Genomic DNA, 13398 nt, shown 5'->3' on the forward strand with positions numbered 1-13398 from the left:
CCCTAAAAACCAGAACTAGCTAGATCCTTTACTACGTGGAGGAGCTGTGTCCATTTGGGGACACCCTTTGCGGGCTGGAGCAGATGCTGGTGGTATGAGCTGTCTGATCATCAGAAAGATGGGGTTTGAGACCCCCTTGCCAGGCGCTGCTGCTCTAAAGAGCAGATGACTCCTGAGGAGTGGGGATCAACCCCAGAGTTAGAAAGCCAATAGTGCTGAGCTCTGGGAAGTGACAGGGAAGTATCCAGTAGCCACGAGTGTGTATTGTGAATAACCACGAGGTTAGTGCTGGAAAACAAATACATGTATGGATATTGGTTTAAGAATGGTGCTTATATGGCTCCATGGTCCACAGTGGAGGTAATTATAATGTGGGCTTGGGAGAAGGGCAGGAAGCATGAGCACAGGATGGAAGGAAATTTGGCCACTCACGATGCTCCCTGACCTCCTTAGTGACCTCCTTAGTGCCACTTATGTTGGCCCCACATGACCACGAAACCTGAATTTATCAAGAGACTGCAAATGGGATCTCAATATTGCCTCAAGGACAAGGCAAAGGAGGTGGGGTTTTAGGATAGGCACCTGTGGCTGCTTCACACAGTTAAACCTGTGCCCCCGTCAAAGGATGGGCAGTTGGGATTAAGCAGAAATTCAGAATGAAGCTCGATCGATATGAGAACAAAAGGCTATCTTTTCCAAACCGCTTATCCCACATTCTCCACAGCAGTTTTTGTGAGTCTCAGCCCAAACCCTAAACCAAACAGACCTCTACCAACAGCAGAGTGGGCGAGTCAACTTCACACACTGTGACGAAAACTGCTTGTAAACACAACTGCATGGATTAACCTCAAAAGTATCACATGACAGAAGAACTGTAACACATATATACCCAGCACACACACACACACACACACACACACACACACACACACACCCTTCAAATGCATGTGCATGTTAAGTGGAAGAAAAGAACGTAGTATAATCCAGATACCATGCATACAGAAAGTGTGTAGTATTCTGTTCAATTCATGAGGTCTAACATTCATCTGTGATAGATCTTAGTACATCTGATAGAACTCAGAACTAGCTTGATAAAAGAGATTTAGTTAATTAAGTAATCAATCTGGCAGTTCTGAGACTCCAAATCTTGTAATGGTAGGCAAGCATTCAGGCTCAAATCTGAAATGCTAGTTTTTACATTCGACTTTATATAAGTCCCGCTCTTCCTAGAAATCAACAGAAGAAAGGCAGAGGAAGGACGGCTGTGAGGACAAGGACACTGTACACCTGGTGAGGAGAGGACATCTCCATCCTGGGAAGGATGATTCAATGAAAGGAGGTGGTGTTTCCCCTGGGCACAGAGAAGGCTGGAGCCAGCTGCAAATTCAGAAATTCAGAAGGGCTTCTAGACTGGAGGGAAAGTTTGGGCTTCTCTCAGATTCTGTATTCTTGGGGAGTTTAAGGCTATCTCATAAACCAGGTTTTGGGATGGGGTAAGGTTCAAATACAGGAGAAGATATGAAATGACACTTCAGAGAGTGAAAATTCTCCCTAGGAGGCACAGCAGTCATGTTAGGACCTCGAGTGTGCCTGTGTATGACTTTAAACTAAACCAGCCACTTGAGGGGTGTCAATCAGCAAAACCAGAGCTGCTCAGGACACAGGGAGAGTTGGAACGAACCATTCTAGCTAGAGAGAGAAGTAAAATCATGGGAGTTGTTCTATTTTTAAAAGCAAGTATTTTGAGATGAGATGTCCCCTCATTTTCTGTCTTAGAGTGTTGGGTATTGAACTCAGAGCTTTGTGCTTATAAGAATGACTACTTCCCTAAGCTATGGCCCAGCCTGAAAAGCAGATTTCTGAAGTGTGTGGGCTCTTGTTGGGAAGGCTCTGGGGATGCTATGGAGTTGGCAACTGGAGGAAGGCAGAAAAACATGGCCTTAGAGATTGGAAAGTTTGGAATGGGCCTGTAGTTTGGTGAGATGCTAAGGTCCTGCCTCAGCCTGAGGAGGGTCCTGAGAAAGGCAGGAATGGGAATGGTGCTGATTCAGTGATGACTCGGAGTAGAAGATGCTAGTTCAGATGCTCTCTCTGTTCCCTGGTGACTCATCTTAATCCTAATTCATTCAGAGATAAAGTCCTGTAGAGATAAAGATCACAGTCCTTTATTTACTAAAGCTACACCAGGAGGAAGCTTTGATCATTGTTAGTAAATATCAAGAATTCTTAGATTTACACAAATTCTCCAAGTCCTGGATCAACAGTCCCATCCCCCATTTTTTTTTTTTTTATTAACTTGAGTATTTCTTATATACATTTCGAGTGTTATTCCCTTTCCCGGTTTCCGGGCAAACATCCCCCTCCCCCCTCCCCTTCCTTATGGGTGTTCCCCTCCCAACCCTCCCCCCATTGCCGCCCTCCCCCCCATCCCCCATTTTCTTAGAGCAGAACCAAGCACAAAGCGAAAGGACATTTCCTTATAGGTTTGCACAGCCTGTTCTTATGAGGAGCTGGCCACGTGGTTCTTCTAGTTTTCTGGTACAGCAGACAGCAGTCTTTAGTAACTCTTTCCAGGATAAAAAAATGACAAACTACTAAAACTAAAATGATTCCTTAGGACATTTTTAATTTATATAAGTAAAACAGTAAAAAGAGCTCTCTCTAGTATCTTTCCAGGCATTGTTATCTTGGGTTCTTCAATCAGCTAGAAAAACAGGGGGCTAACATTTTACATGCTTCTACATCATCTCTTAACTCTCTAATCTTCAATCCCTATCCTAGCAATTCTACAGCCTGTTGTACTCTCATTCTAATACTATTTATTCCTAAGTCATACATAAATTCCTATTTTTTTCTCTATAACTGAAACCACTCCAACTCTCTATCCTTGATGCCTCAAGTTCATCCTGGCTAACCAATGCCACAGTCATGGGTTTCTAAGTACCATGTATTTGCAGATTTGGGGTGTCCAAAGGGAGTTGGATCCCCTGGAACTGAAGTTACAGGTGTTTGTAAACTCCCTGGTGTGGAAAATGAAGCCAGGTCCTCTAGAAGATCAGTAAACGTGCCCAAGCATCACGGTCTCCCCAGGTCTTCTCTCTTTACGTTTACCTGAGTGCTTTAAAAACTTCTATCTGCATGAACACAGGTGTGGTAGCACTCTCCTACAAGTTTGCCATTTCACAAGTTGGGAAGTCTGAGGCAAGCCTGGGCTTCAGGGTAAGACGTTGTCTTGAAGATAACAACAAACCATGACAGTTTCCTATGCCTTCACCGGGTGGTGTCTTAAGTTACTGCACTTTGCTCTGATGAAACGTCGTGCCGGAAGGCAAGCTGGGGAGGAAAGGTTTATTAACCTGGAGGCAGGAGCTGATACAGAGGCCACAGAGGGGTGTTGCTTACTGGCTTTTTCATCATGCCTTACTCAACCCGCTTTCTTAGAGAGGCCAAGACCACCAGCCCAGACCTGGCACCACCCACAATGGGCTGGGCCCTCCTCCAGCAATTACCAGTTAAGAAAATGCCTTACAGGTAGATCTTATGGAGGCATTTTCTCCATTGAGGTTTCCTCCCTTGAGATGATCCTTGCCTATTTCAAGTTGGCATAAAATTTGTCAGCCTTAAGATTGCCTTATAAAAGGAAACATTTAATTGTGGACTTGCTTACAGTTAGAGAACCATCATGGCAGAGAGCACAAGCACGGGAAGGCATGATACTGGAGTAGCTGAGAGCTCACATCTGATCTGTAAGTCAAAAGGACATGGGTTAGGCAAGACTGAGCCTGACATGGGCTTTTCAAACCTTAAGGCCCACTCCCCAGTGACATCCCTCCTCCAAAGCAGTACCTCCTAAACCTTCCCAAGTAGTTCCTTACTGTGAGTCAAACACTCAAGATTACCAGGAACTGGAGGAGGGATGAGCCTCTTCTACATCACCACAGAGGGTTCGATAGTAATCTGCTTCTTCTAGTCCATGATGGTGGACTCTGTTCAAACCCATAGAACATGTACCAGAGGCAAAAGCTAATGGAAACTGTAGAGTTTGTGCGACAAGAATGGGCCAATAGGGTGTCATAGACAGTGCCAAATATCTTACTTGTAGGAAAGTTATGTATATATGAGAACAAATGCTCTGTGGGAACTAGTCATGTGCTGGTTTAAGATTACTATGACTCTAAAATAAAGCTCTTCCTAAAATAAAGAGATTTTGTATGGGAGAATAAAATATCCATGCACCCTAAACCCAAAAGAATTTATTCAAACATCAACAAGACTAACCATCTCTGAGTACCCAGAGAAGCAGTCCTGATAGGAGGTTGAAGGTCTGGTGGCATCCAAGCAATGGAGATGGTGTTCAGACTAAGAGAGTAGGTTTTGTGCTCAAGGAAGACATTCTATAAGGAGTGATTTCAGAACCCGGGCTAGAGAAGTGGACAGAGTCCTCCAGAGTGAGGTTGAGGGCTGTAGACTCATCAGTAGCTGAGGGAGTCATCAGATATCTGAAACCTAAAAGCCAAGAATCTTGTCAATTTCTCTGCTGTGGCTTGGAGATGTGTTGAGTATGCACCCCCAGGTTTGCTGTTAGAAGCTATGCTCCTAGAAGCTTGGTTCCTAAAGCAGAGATGGTCGTAGGTGGCAGAACCTGGAAGAGGTGGGGCCTGGTGAGACCTAATGATGACTGGTGACATAGAAGGCCTTATCCTTAGAAGGGACAGAGGTGGTCTCATGGCGGGTGGTGGTCTTGATCTTGTTTCCCGTGTCACTGTGTGATCTATCCCTTACATGTATATGCCTGCCACTGTAATACCATGTACCACAAGGACTTCACCAGAGCCAAGCTGACATTGAAGCCATGCTTTTGAACATCTAGAGAGGTGAACCAAAGAAACTAAATTGTTTGCTTTCCAAATGTCAGATGTAACTCTCTTGCTAACAGATAGGAGGCACTGTCCTTGGTATTTTGGGTTAGAGTTTACTTTAAGAAATGTTCCTCTAGCAAACTCTAAACTACTTTTAATTTTAATAGGCCAAAGATTAAGCAATATATATATATACATATATATATGTATGTATAAAATAATTTACACATAAATTTGTATAACATGTTTAGCACATTTATTTATATAAATAAGCATTCATGCTTATTTGTTGAGGTGCCCAAGTTAGAAATTGTGGGGTAATAAACACCAATAATGAGATGGTGGAGCAAGTTGTCCTGGACCCCTCTCCATGGCTCACAATTCTCCCTTGTCACACACTCTCATCCCCAGGATGATAGACCAAGTTCACAGCCCAAGCGGAGCCCTGTGCTTGCTATAGAGCAAAGAATGACCTTGAAGTTCTGACCCTCCTGCCTGCAACTTCCAGGATTATAGGTGCACACCAACATGTCTGGCTTCTGAGGTTCTGGGAATCAAATCCAGGGCTTTGTGCATGCTAGGCAAGTACTCTAGCCAACAAGCTTTGTCTCTCTCCAAAGAGAGACTCTCCTTTTGAACTCTTTTTTTTTCTTTTAGTACATTTGTAATTGAAATAGATATCATTCTCCTAACTTTCTTCCTTCCAACCCCTTCCATACAACCCTATTCTCCAGTTTGTAGCCTATTTTCATTATTATTATTTTATATCTATCTGTCTGTCTATCTATCTATCTATCTATCTATCTATCTATCTATCTATCTATATTTCTATCATGTATGTATGTATGTATGTATGTATGTATGTATGTATGTATGTATCTATGATCTCAGGGATGATCATTTTACAATGGACAATGATAAGGTAGCTCATCTCTGCAAGAGGTCAATTCTACTCTCAACAATCAATCTTTGTCTAGGGGCAGGGCTGTCCAAAATGTGAATGGTGGATGATCGTGGTAACTTCACCCAACTGTATACAAATGCTGAATTCTGATTAAATGGGAGAATCATCAAATTGAAACAAAAAACTTCACCTTTTAAATAAAGATTTTCCCATCTAATGAAGTAAATCATAGAGCAATAATTGTGGAAACATGAGTTGTATACTTAAGATAAATTTAAGAAATATATGGCCTATACTTAAGATAAATTTAAAAAAATATAAGGCCTTCCATGAGCCTAGTGCATCTTGACTCAGCCTGCCTACTGGTTCACCTAGGGAGGTCACGTGACCTACACATGCTGTGCTCGGCTCACATCTGTTGTTAACTCTCCACCTTAAGTCTGCCTCCTCTGGGATTCCCATATTCCCCTGTCCATGCTGCTCCACCCTTCTGCTGAATCACCCAAGGGTCAACATGGCCTTATTTAATTCATCTAAGCATTTCCCATTTGTTAAGAAGAACGCAGCTTTCTTTAGAACAAAATGCAAAAAATAAAAAGCAAAAAACTTGCACATTACTATGGGCACCTGTGCCCCCTCGTGGTAGCAAATGAAAATACAACTGAACTTGGGAATTCAGGTTATTTTTGGGGGGGGGGCAGGGGGTGAAGGAGGAGAGTAGTAGTCTAAGGTAGCAGTTTTCTTTCCCTTCCTCCGTTTCAAATGGGAATGCCCTTTGTCTAAATGACACTGTGTTTTTAAAATATGGTATGTCCTCACTGATAAGTGGATATTACTAAAAAGTACAGAATGCTCATGATATATACCCCACAGACCCTAAGAAGTTAAACAGGAAGGTTGAAGTGAGGATGCTTCAATCCCACTTAGAAGGGGGAACAAAATAATCATGGGAGGCAGGGGGAGAGAAGGACTCAGGTGGGAGAGGGGAGGGGAAGAAAAGGGTTAGGGTTAGGGTTAGGGTTAGTAACAGGAGAGAAACCCAAAGGCCAGGAGAATGAATGGAAATATGCAGCGGCTGGGGCTGAGGGGTAGGGGAAACCTCTAGAAAGTCCCAGAGACCTGGGGTAGGGGAGGCTCCCAGGACTCAATGACACTAATCTTAGCTGGAATGACCAACAGTGGGGAGATAGAATCTGAAGAGACCACCTCCAGTAGTTAGACAGGGTCCCTAGTGGAGGGATGGAGATACCAACCCATAGTTGAAATTTCTGACCTGGAATTGTTCCTGTCTTAAAGAAATGCAGGGACAAAGCTAGAGCAGACTGAAGGAATGGCTGAGCAGCCCAACTTGGAATCCATCCCATGAAGAGGCACGAAACCCTGACACTGTTGCTGATGCTCTGTTGGGCTTGCAGGGCGAGCCTAGCATAGCTGTCCTCTGAGAGGCTCTACCAGCGGCTGACTGAGACAGATGCAGATACTCACAGCCCCTCAGTCAGGGACCCCTATAGGAGAATTAGGGAGAGGATTGAAGGAACGCCATAGGAAGACCAACCGTGTCAGCTACCTGGGTCCCTGGGAGCTCCCAGAGACTGAGCCACCGTCCAAAGAGACTTTGGATCTGGAATGTTGGTGGTCTTTATGGTGGCACTGGTTGGAGGTGGTGACACAAGAGTAGAGCCAAGTGGGAAGTCTCAGGTCATATGAGACTATCCCAAGTTTAGATCTCTCTCTCTACCCCCTCTTCTCTCTCTCCCTTTCTTTTTCTCTCCCCTCTCAGGACATCATTCATGCTAGACAGAGATTGTCCAACTGTGTTACAGCTCTCTTTCCTTCTTTCTTTCACTCCTTGACCACGCTCCCTGCCATTCAGCACCCTTATCTGAGACCTAAAATAGCTAAGAATCTGTGCAATCAAAAACAAGAACCCCAAAGCTATAAGCTAAAGAAACCTTTAATTGTAATCCTGTCAAGTATTTCTCATGCTGAGAAGAAGCTGAGTAACACATTTATCGTTTGTAAGCTGGAATCATACATTAGCTATTTTGAAACAGCCGATTGTGTTAACCTTAGTATCATATTTCCATACTATTAGAAGTGACTTCTCCTACCACCCACACATCCTTCCCATTGCTATCTAAAAGCAGCATGAAACTGAGTCAGAAGCACCGGGAAACATGATGCCAGTGTGTGACGATCTACCAAGGTGCTCTGAACATTGCCTGGGTTTGATGGGGCACCTTTGTGTGGCGGGGAGAGAGCAGTTTTTGAAATCCAGGCCTCTGGATTATGCCCACATCTACCACACAGTGGCTCTCTGGTCTCGAGAGAGTGGCATGTCTGTGGAAGAACGTTTCAGTGGCATCAGATCACTGTGGTAACCAACTGTGGTGACTAAGCAAACCATCGATACTTAGTGCACAGCCCCGGGTCAGAAGCTGGCAAGTTTCATGAGTTCCTGGCGACAGCTTTAATAAATGTACTTAAACAAACAAACAAGCAAACAATTCAAAAAATGAGAAATGGACAAAAATCCCAACTTTTCGAGCAGGCTGGCTTGACGGTCACTAGCTAAGGGACCTTGGGCAGGGCACTTCACATCTTTGGCCCCTAGTTTATTTTTCAAATAAAAATGAAAATAGCAAATGTCTTAGAAAGTGATGAAGATAAGATGGGTGGATAGAAGACAGAGTCATGACCCTCAGGTATAATGTTGAGACTCTGGTCAGCATCTGTGCAGTTGGCTGTCTTTTCTCCTTTTACAGTTAGGGAAAGAGGTTGAAAGAGGACTCCTCCCATCATCCACCACAGGTTCCTCCTGCAAGTGGAAGATCTAGGATTTGAGGCTGGATTACTTCAGACCAGACTCTGTAGCTTGCGTACTGGTTTCCATGTCAAAGTGAGCGCCGTTCACCTTGTGATAATTGATTTTCTTCCAGCGCTCTGGGTCCCTCTGGCCAGTCTGTGGCGGTCAATGCCCACTGTACTTCCAAATTCGAACAGCAAAGACTCTCCAGCTAATACCTTCCAGCTCATGAGAAAACACATTATTGCTTCCTGGAGATATTTGATAATAGATGAATGTTTGAACCCTATGACTCTTACACAGTTTCTTTGTAATATAAGATGAATTTCTCAATTTCCTGAAGATGCTGAAAAGAGGCAGTGCCATTGTTCTGATAACTTACATTAAAATAAAAACACTACAGATCACCATCTCCACGTCTGTAAGACACACCAGGTCCGTAGAACTTAGGCCCCTGACCCACTGATCTGTATTTCTTTGATCTTTTCTATTTGGTAACTAGACACTTTTTTTTTTTTGACTCTCATCACTAAACAGGCTTCCTGTTTTCATCTATGATGTCATTTTTAATACTTCAAGTTTAGCTTCACCATATTAAGTGATTTTTCCAGCTCTCTGATGCTAACTAGCATAGAGTTAGTGAAGACCCACAGATGAAGGGTCCAACTTCAGAAGTTCACTCTTATCACTTCAGACACCACGTGTCAGTCTCAGGCTGTGACCTGTACTTCTGACCACCGCCTGCAGGTCCTTCCACATGCTAAGTAATCCAGGCCTCCAACCCTTTCCTTTTGGATGGCTTTGATATGTAAGCATAGATAATTGAATAATTGGCCACCAGTGACCATTAGTTCCATTTCCCTTGCTGGAGGTTAGAACCATTTAGCAGTAAGATTAGTTCCCTTGGCAACCAGCCACCCCACCTCAAAGCTATTGGGGCTGCAAATGTAAGTTACCTCATGACATACAAAGCACGTACCTTATTTGGAAGATCACAAGGACTTTGGCAAAGGACAGGGGAGGGAAAGATATATTATTAGTTATATGAAAACATCATGCCCACTGATTAGCAGGGCCACCACTTACCCTCTGCCATCCTGTGTCAAATATTTTGAGTCCCTTTTTTCCCTCTGCAAAGCTTTGAACTTCCCTCGTTTATATTCTTTCCTAGTTCTGTCTAGGTGTTCGGGATCCTGTAATTATCTTCCTCATAGACCAGAGCACATTTCCATCAATTGCACACGCTTCATACCCGAGTTTATTCTTTCAAAGTGGGCTAAGCCATTGGAGCGAGCACCCAGGCCCCAGGAGTGGCTGGTAAAGCTGGGAGTGTGACTGGCATAAAGAAGCTGCAACCCGCTCACTCCTGTGTGCAGGGGCTCGGGCTGGGGGAAGGAAGAGCTTTCCCTTATGTGCAGGTTATACAACCGAACCCAGGATAGGAGACGGCGTTGGACATGGATGGGGGCCAAGCCAGCAATCGCACTGCCACATTTGGACATATGACTCTGAGAGTTCAAGGATCCTCTATTCCAACCCAGCCTTTCAGGATACGTTAAAGTGAATCTATTCAAGTGTGACAAAACACTTAACGTGGTGCTTTGTTACTGTAGCTCACATTCTTTTAAACGTTTAGAATGTCATTTGTAGTCCAGAATCGGATGAGAACTTATTGAAAGAAAAAGTTGATCCCCACGTCTCAGTGTTTCCCACATGGATCAACTGGATGGGAAAATGGCTGCCACTTACTGCAAATCAATCTTCCGAACAATAATGGCTGGTACTGAAGGGAAGCGCCAGCTGCCCAGTAAATGACCTGCCTATGCCTATGGAGGCTGCGGTGCTTTGTCTCAGGGTAGCTCTGCCTTGGGAACTACTTTCTGTAATTCAAGAGCAAGTGCCTATAAATGACAGTCACAACTACCCTTACTGAGCACATGCTTGGGACTTTAAATGCCGGCCTGTGCAGGATTTTATTGAGGGGTGATAATGCCATGTTACCTCCATTTTATGGACAAGAAGACTGAGGCTCAGTTTGTCCCAGGCTACATAGCTAGAGGCAAACCTCTGCCCCGTGTGTTTTATAATATGTGCAGGAGCCAAAGCTCTTCCGTGCTTCTCCCTGGGGGCCTTGGGTGTCGAGGTCTGTGTACGAGGGTCTCATTCTCTAACATGGACTTGGCTTAGTGGATGAGAAATAACAAGGCACTAAATTTGGAGTGGAGAGCAGGATGCCTGCACAAGAGAGCACCTCGTCCAGTTTTCACATTCGCTGCCCTGTAGGTATGCAGAGAGGACAAGGCACCTTGTGGGTTTTTAGGGACTGAGCATGGATGTCACCAAGGCCCCAAAGAACAAAATAAATGTCATCTTTACATGCTGTACCTCCCAGTTAGCAAGAATAGCTCTGAATAGCTTACTTCCTCCAAGCCACTCTCGACCATTAGGTAGGAAACAGCATTTCAGATCAAGCAAAAGTGTCTGCTAGCTTCTCTGGGCCTCCAGATTACCATATGGAGTGTCTGGAAGGAATCTTGGAGATGATCGAGGTTGAGGCTTATTAAACTCTCCTCAGTCTGCCTCATCACATAAGAAAAGTATGTGAAGGTCTGGACACGGAGGTATTTAAAATAGTTATATAAGCCAAGTATTTCCTGAGAATAGTCACAATGAAATTTTTCAAATAATTCTTTGGTATATGTATAACTTTACAGTTCATTAAGGATGCAAGACAATTTGCATACTGAGAGCGATGTGACTATTTTTGCTTGAAGGACTAAACCTCGGCCATTTGGGACTGCAGGATGTAGAGCACCTTTAATGGTTTTGAAAGCTGATCAGTATTTGGGTTTTATAATCCTCAATCTTAAGAATACCATTTAAAATAACTATATAATGCAAATGTCAGAAGAATGTTTAGGATCAATTCAGAAACCTTTGGAAATTCTTTCCTGAGCCCAAGCCGAAACTTATTTAATTATTCTTTTCAATATCGAGTAAGCAATTTTTGAAGTCAAACAACACATTAAAATCAAAAGATATGCTAATTTCTCACACAGTGAGAAATGACCATAGGAAAATATTAAAACTTTATTTCCACAGCACAGTACAATCCAAAGATGTGATACACACTGAGGTTGTTATTAAAGTATTAAGTCTGTTTCTGGTGATTAAACCGCTTCATTTCTATAAGAGCAGACAACTTTGTACATATAGTAAAGACATTTATATATAATATTCTGAAATCAAAGCCAGGGCTGTTAAGCCATCATTTGATGACATTTGCATGTGGCAATGTCATCAAACTTGCATAGGACAGTGGCATGCAAGGTGCACAGTGCACACAGTGCCAGGGCTGCAATATGAGCAAACACCTGAGAGACACCACAGATTCCTTTGGATTTGAATTAATTTTTGGTCAGAAACCGTTTACTATTGCCATCTTTTTGTTTGCATGTCACCTTTATGTTTAGTTATGGGCCCTGTCTAGGCTTGCTACCAACAACTTTAGAAGCTGGAATATATGCTGGAGAGATGGCTCTCTCTTGCCACACACCTGTGAGAACTGGAATTTATATCCCGAGAACCCAATGTTAACACTGTGTAGCTGGGGTAGCAGAAGACAGAGAGGATCCGGAGCTGACTAGTTTATGGTTGAACTTTGGGTTCATTTGAGAGACTCTGCTTAAAAGCACAAGGAGGAGTTTCCATACACTCACCCCACCACCACCACCACTAAAAATGAAAGGAAGCTGGGTTCTAAGTCAAGTCAAGATTTGACACTGTGAATGAAGAGAAGGCAGAGCAAAGAGGACTGGCTGGACATAAACACATAGGTATGGAGTCTGAAGCGGCCTGTGGCAATTTCCAGTTTTCCCTGTGTATATGGAGGGGGTAGGGCTATTCCAAGGGTCAGCTCATCGACAGACTAACAGATGTCAATCTTTCAGGACTTTTGGAAACCACGAAAGGGATACACAACACAGTTTCAAGCAATGTCCACATCATTAATCTTTTGATATTTTTAAATAAAACTACCTTCATTTTACTATCATGGGTTACTTTGCTCACAATGGTGAAATATAAGGAACGCTTCTAGAGGCCCCCAGCAGTTGGTTTGGTGGTTTATATTTCAACTTTCTAGGTTTATTATTTTTCTTTTAAGCTCCTTTGCTTAGGGTCTCAGACTATTTATTATAGCTGAGGACATCCAACGTTCTATTTTAAGCCCACATAAACTTCTACATGTACTATGAAGACCTGGGACTAATGTATGTTAGTTATTGTTTTTTTTTATCAGAATAGTGGCACTAAGATCCCCATATCTGATCAGCTTCTGCCATGAAATCCCACTCACCTTGGACTAACGGGGAGGATGGAAAGGAATATTGTGTGAAAACCGAGTAACTTCCAGGCCTAGGAAAGGTCACCATGTGCCCTTTACGACGGCGATTTTATGAGTACACAGATCTCCTGGGTGACTGACTTGGTGGCTCCGTGAGATCGGACTACTGCTCACTCCATCTGTCATTGCAATGGGATAGAAGGATGACACTTTTATCACCCAACTAGGGCCAGGATGGCTGTGCGTTCTGTGGGAGCCACAGGCCCACTCAGGCACAGCACATGTTGAGCCGAGTCTCACAAAGAGGGCAGTGGCCCGTGTTTTAATGGTGTGGAAAACAGAGTAATAACTCTCATAAAACGCTGAATTTCTGTGTACAATCAATAGTAGCTAAAGGTGTCATAGCTACATCCCAGTTAAACTCACAGAATAGTAAGAATACGTGACAGTGGTGTTTCAGACATCTGGGCATGCGTGTGAACTG

This window comes from Rattus norvegicus, chromosome 8 (genome assembly GCF_021556685.1).
Source record: "Rattus norvegicus strain SHRSP/BbbUtx chromosome 8, alternate assembly SHRSP_T2T, whole genome shotgun sequence".
Classification (NCBI taxonomy): Eukaryota; Metazoa; Chordata; class Mammalia; order Rodentia; family Muridae; genus Rattus; species Rattus norvegicus.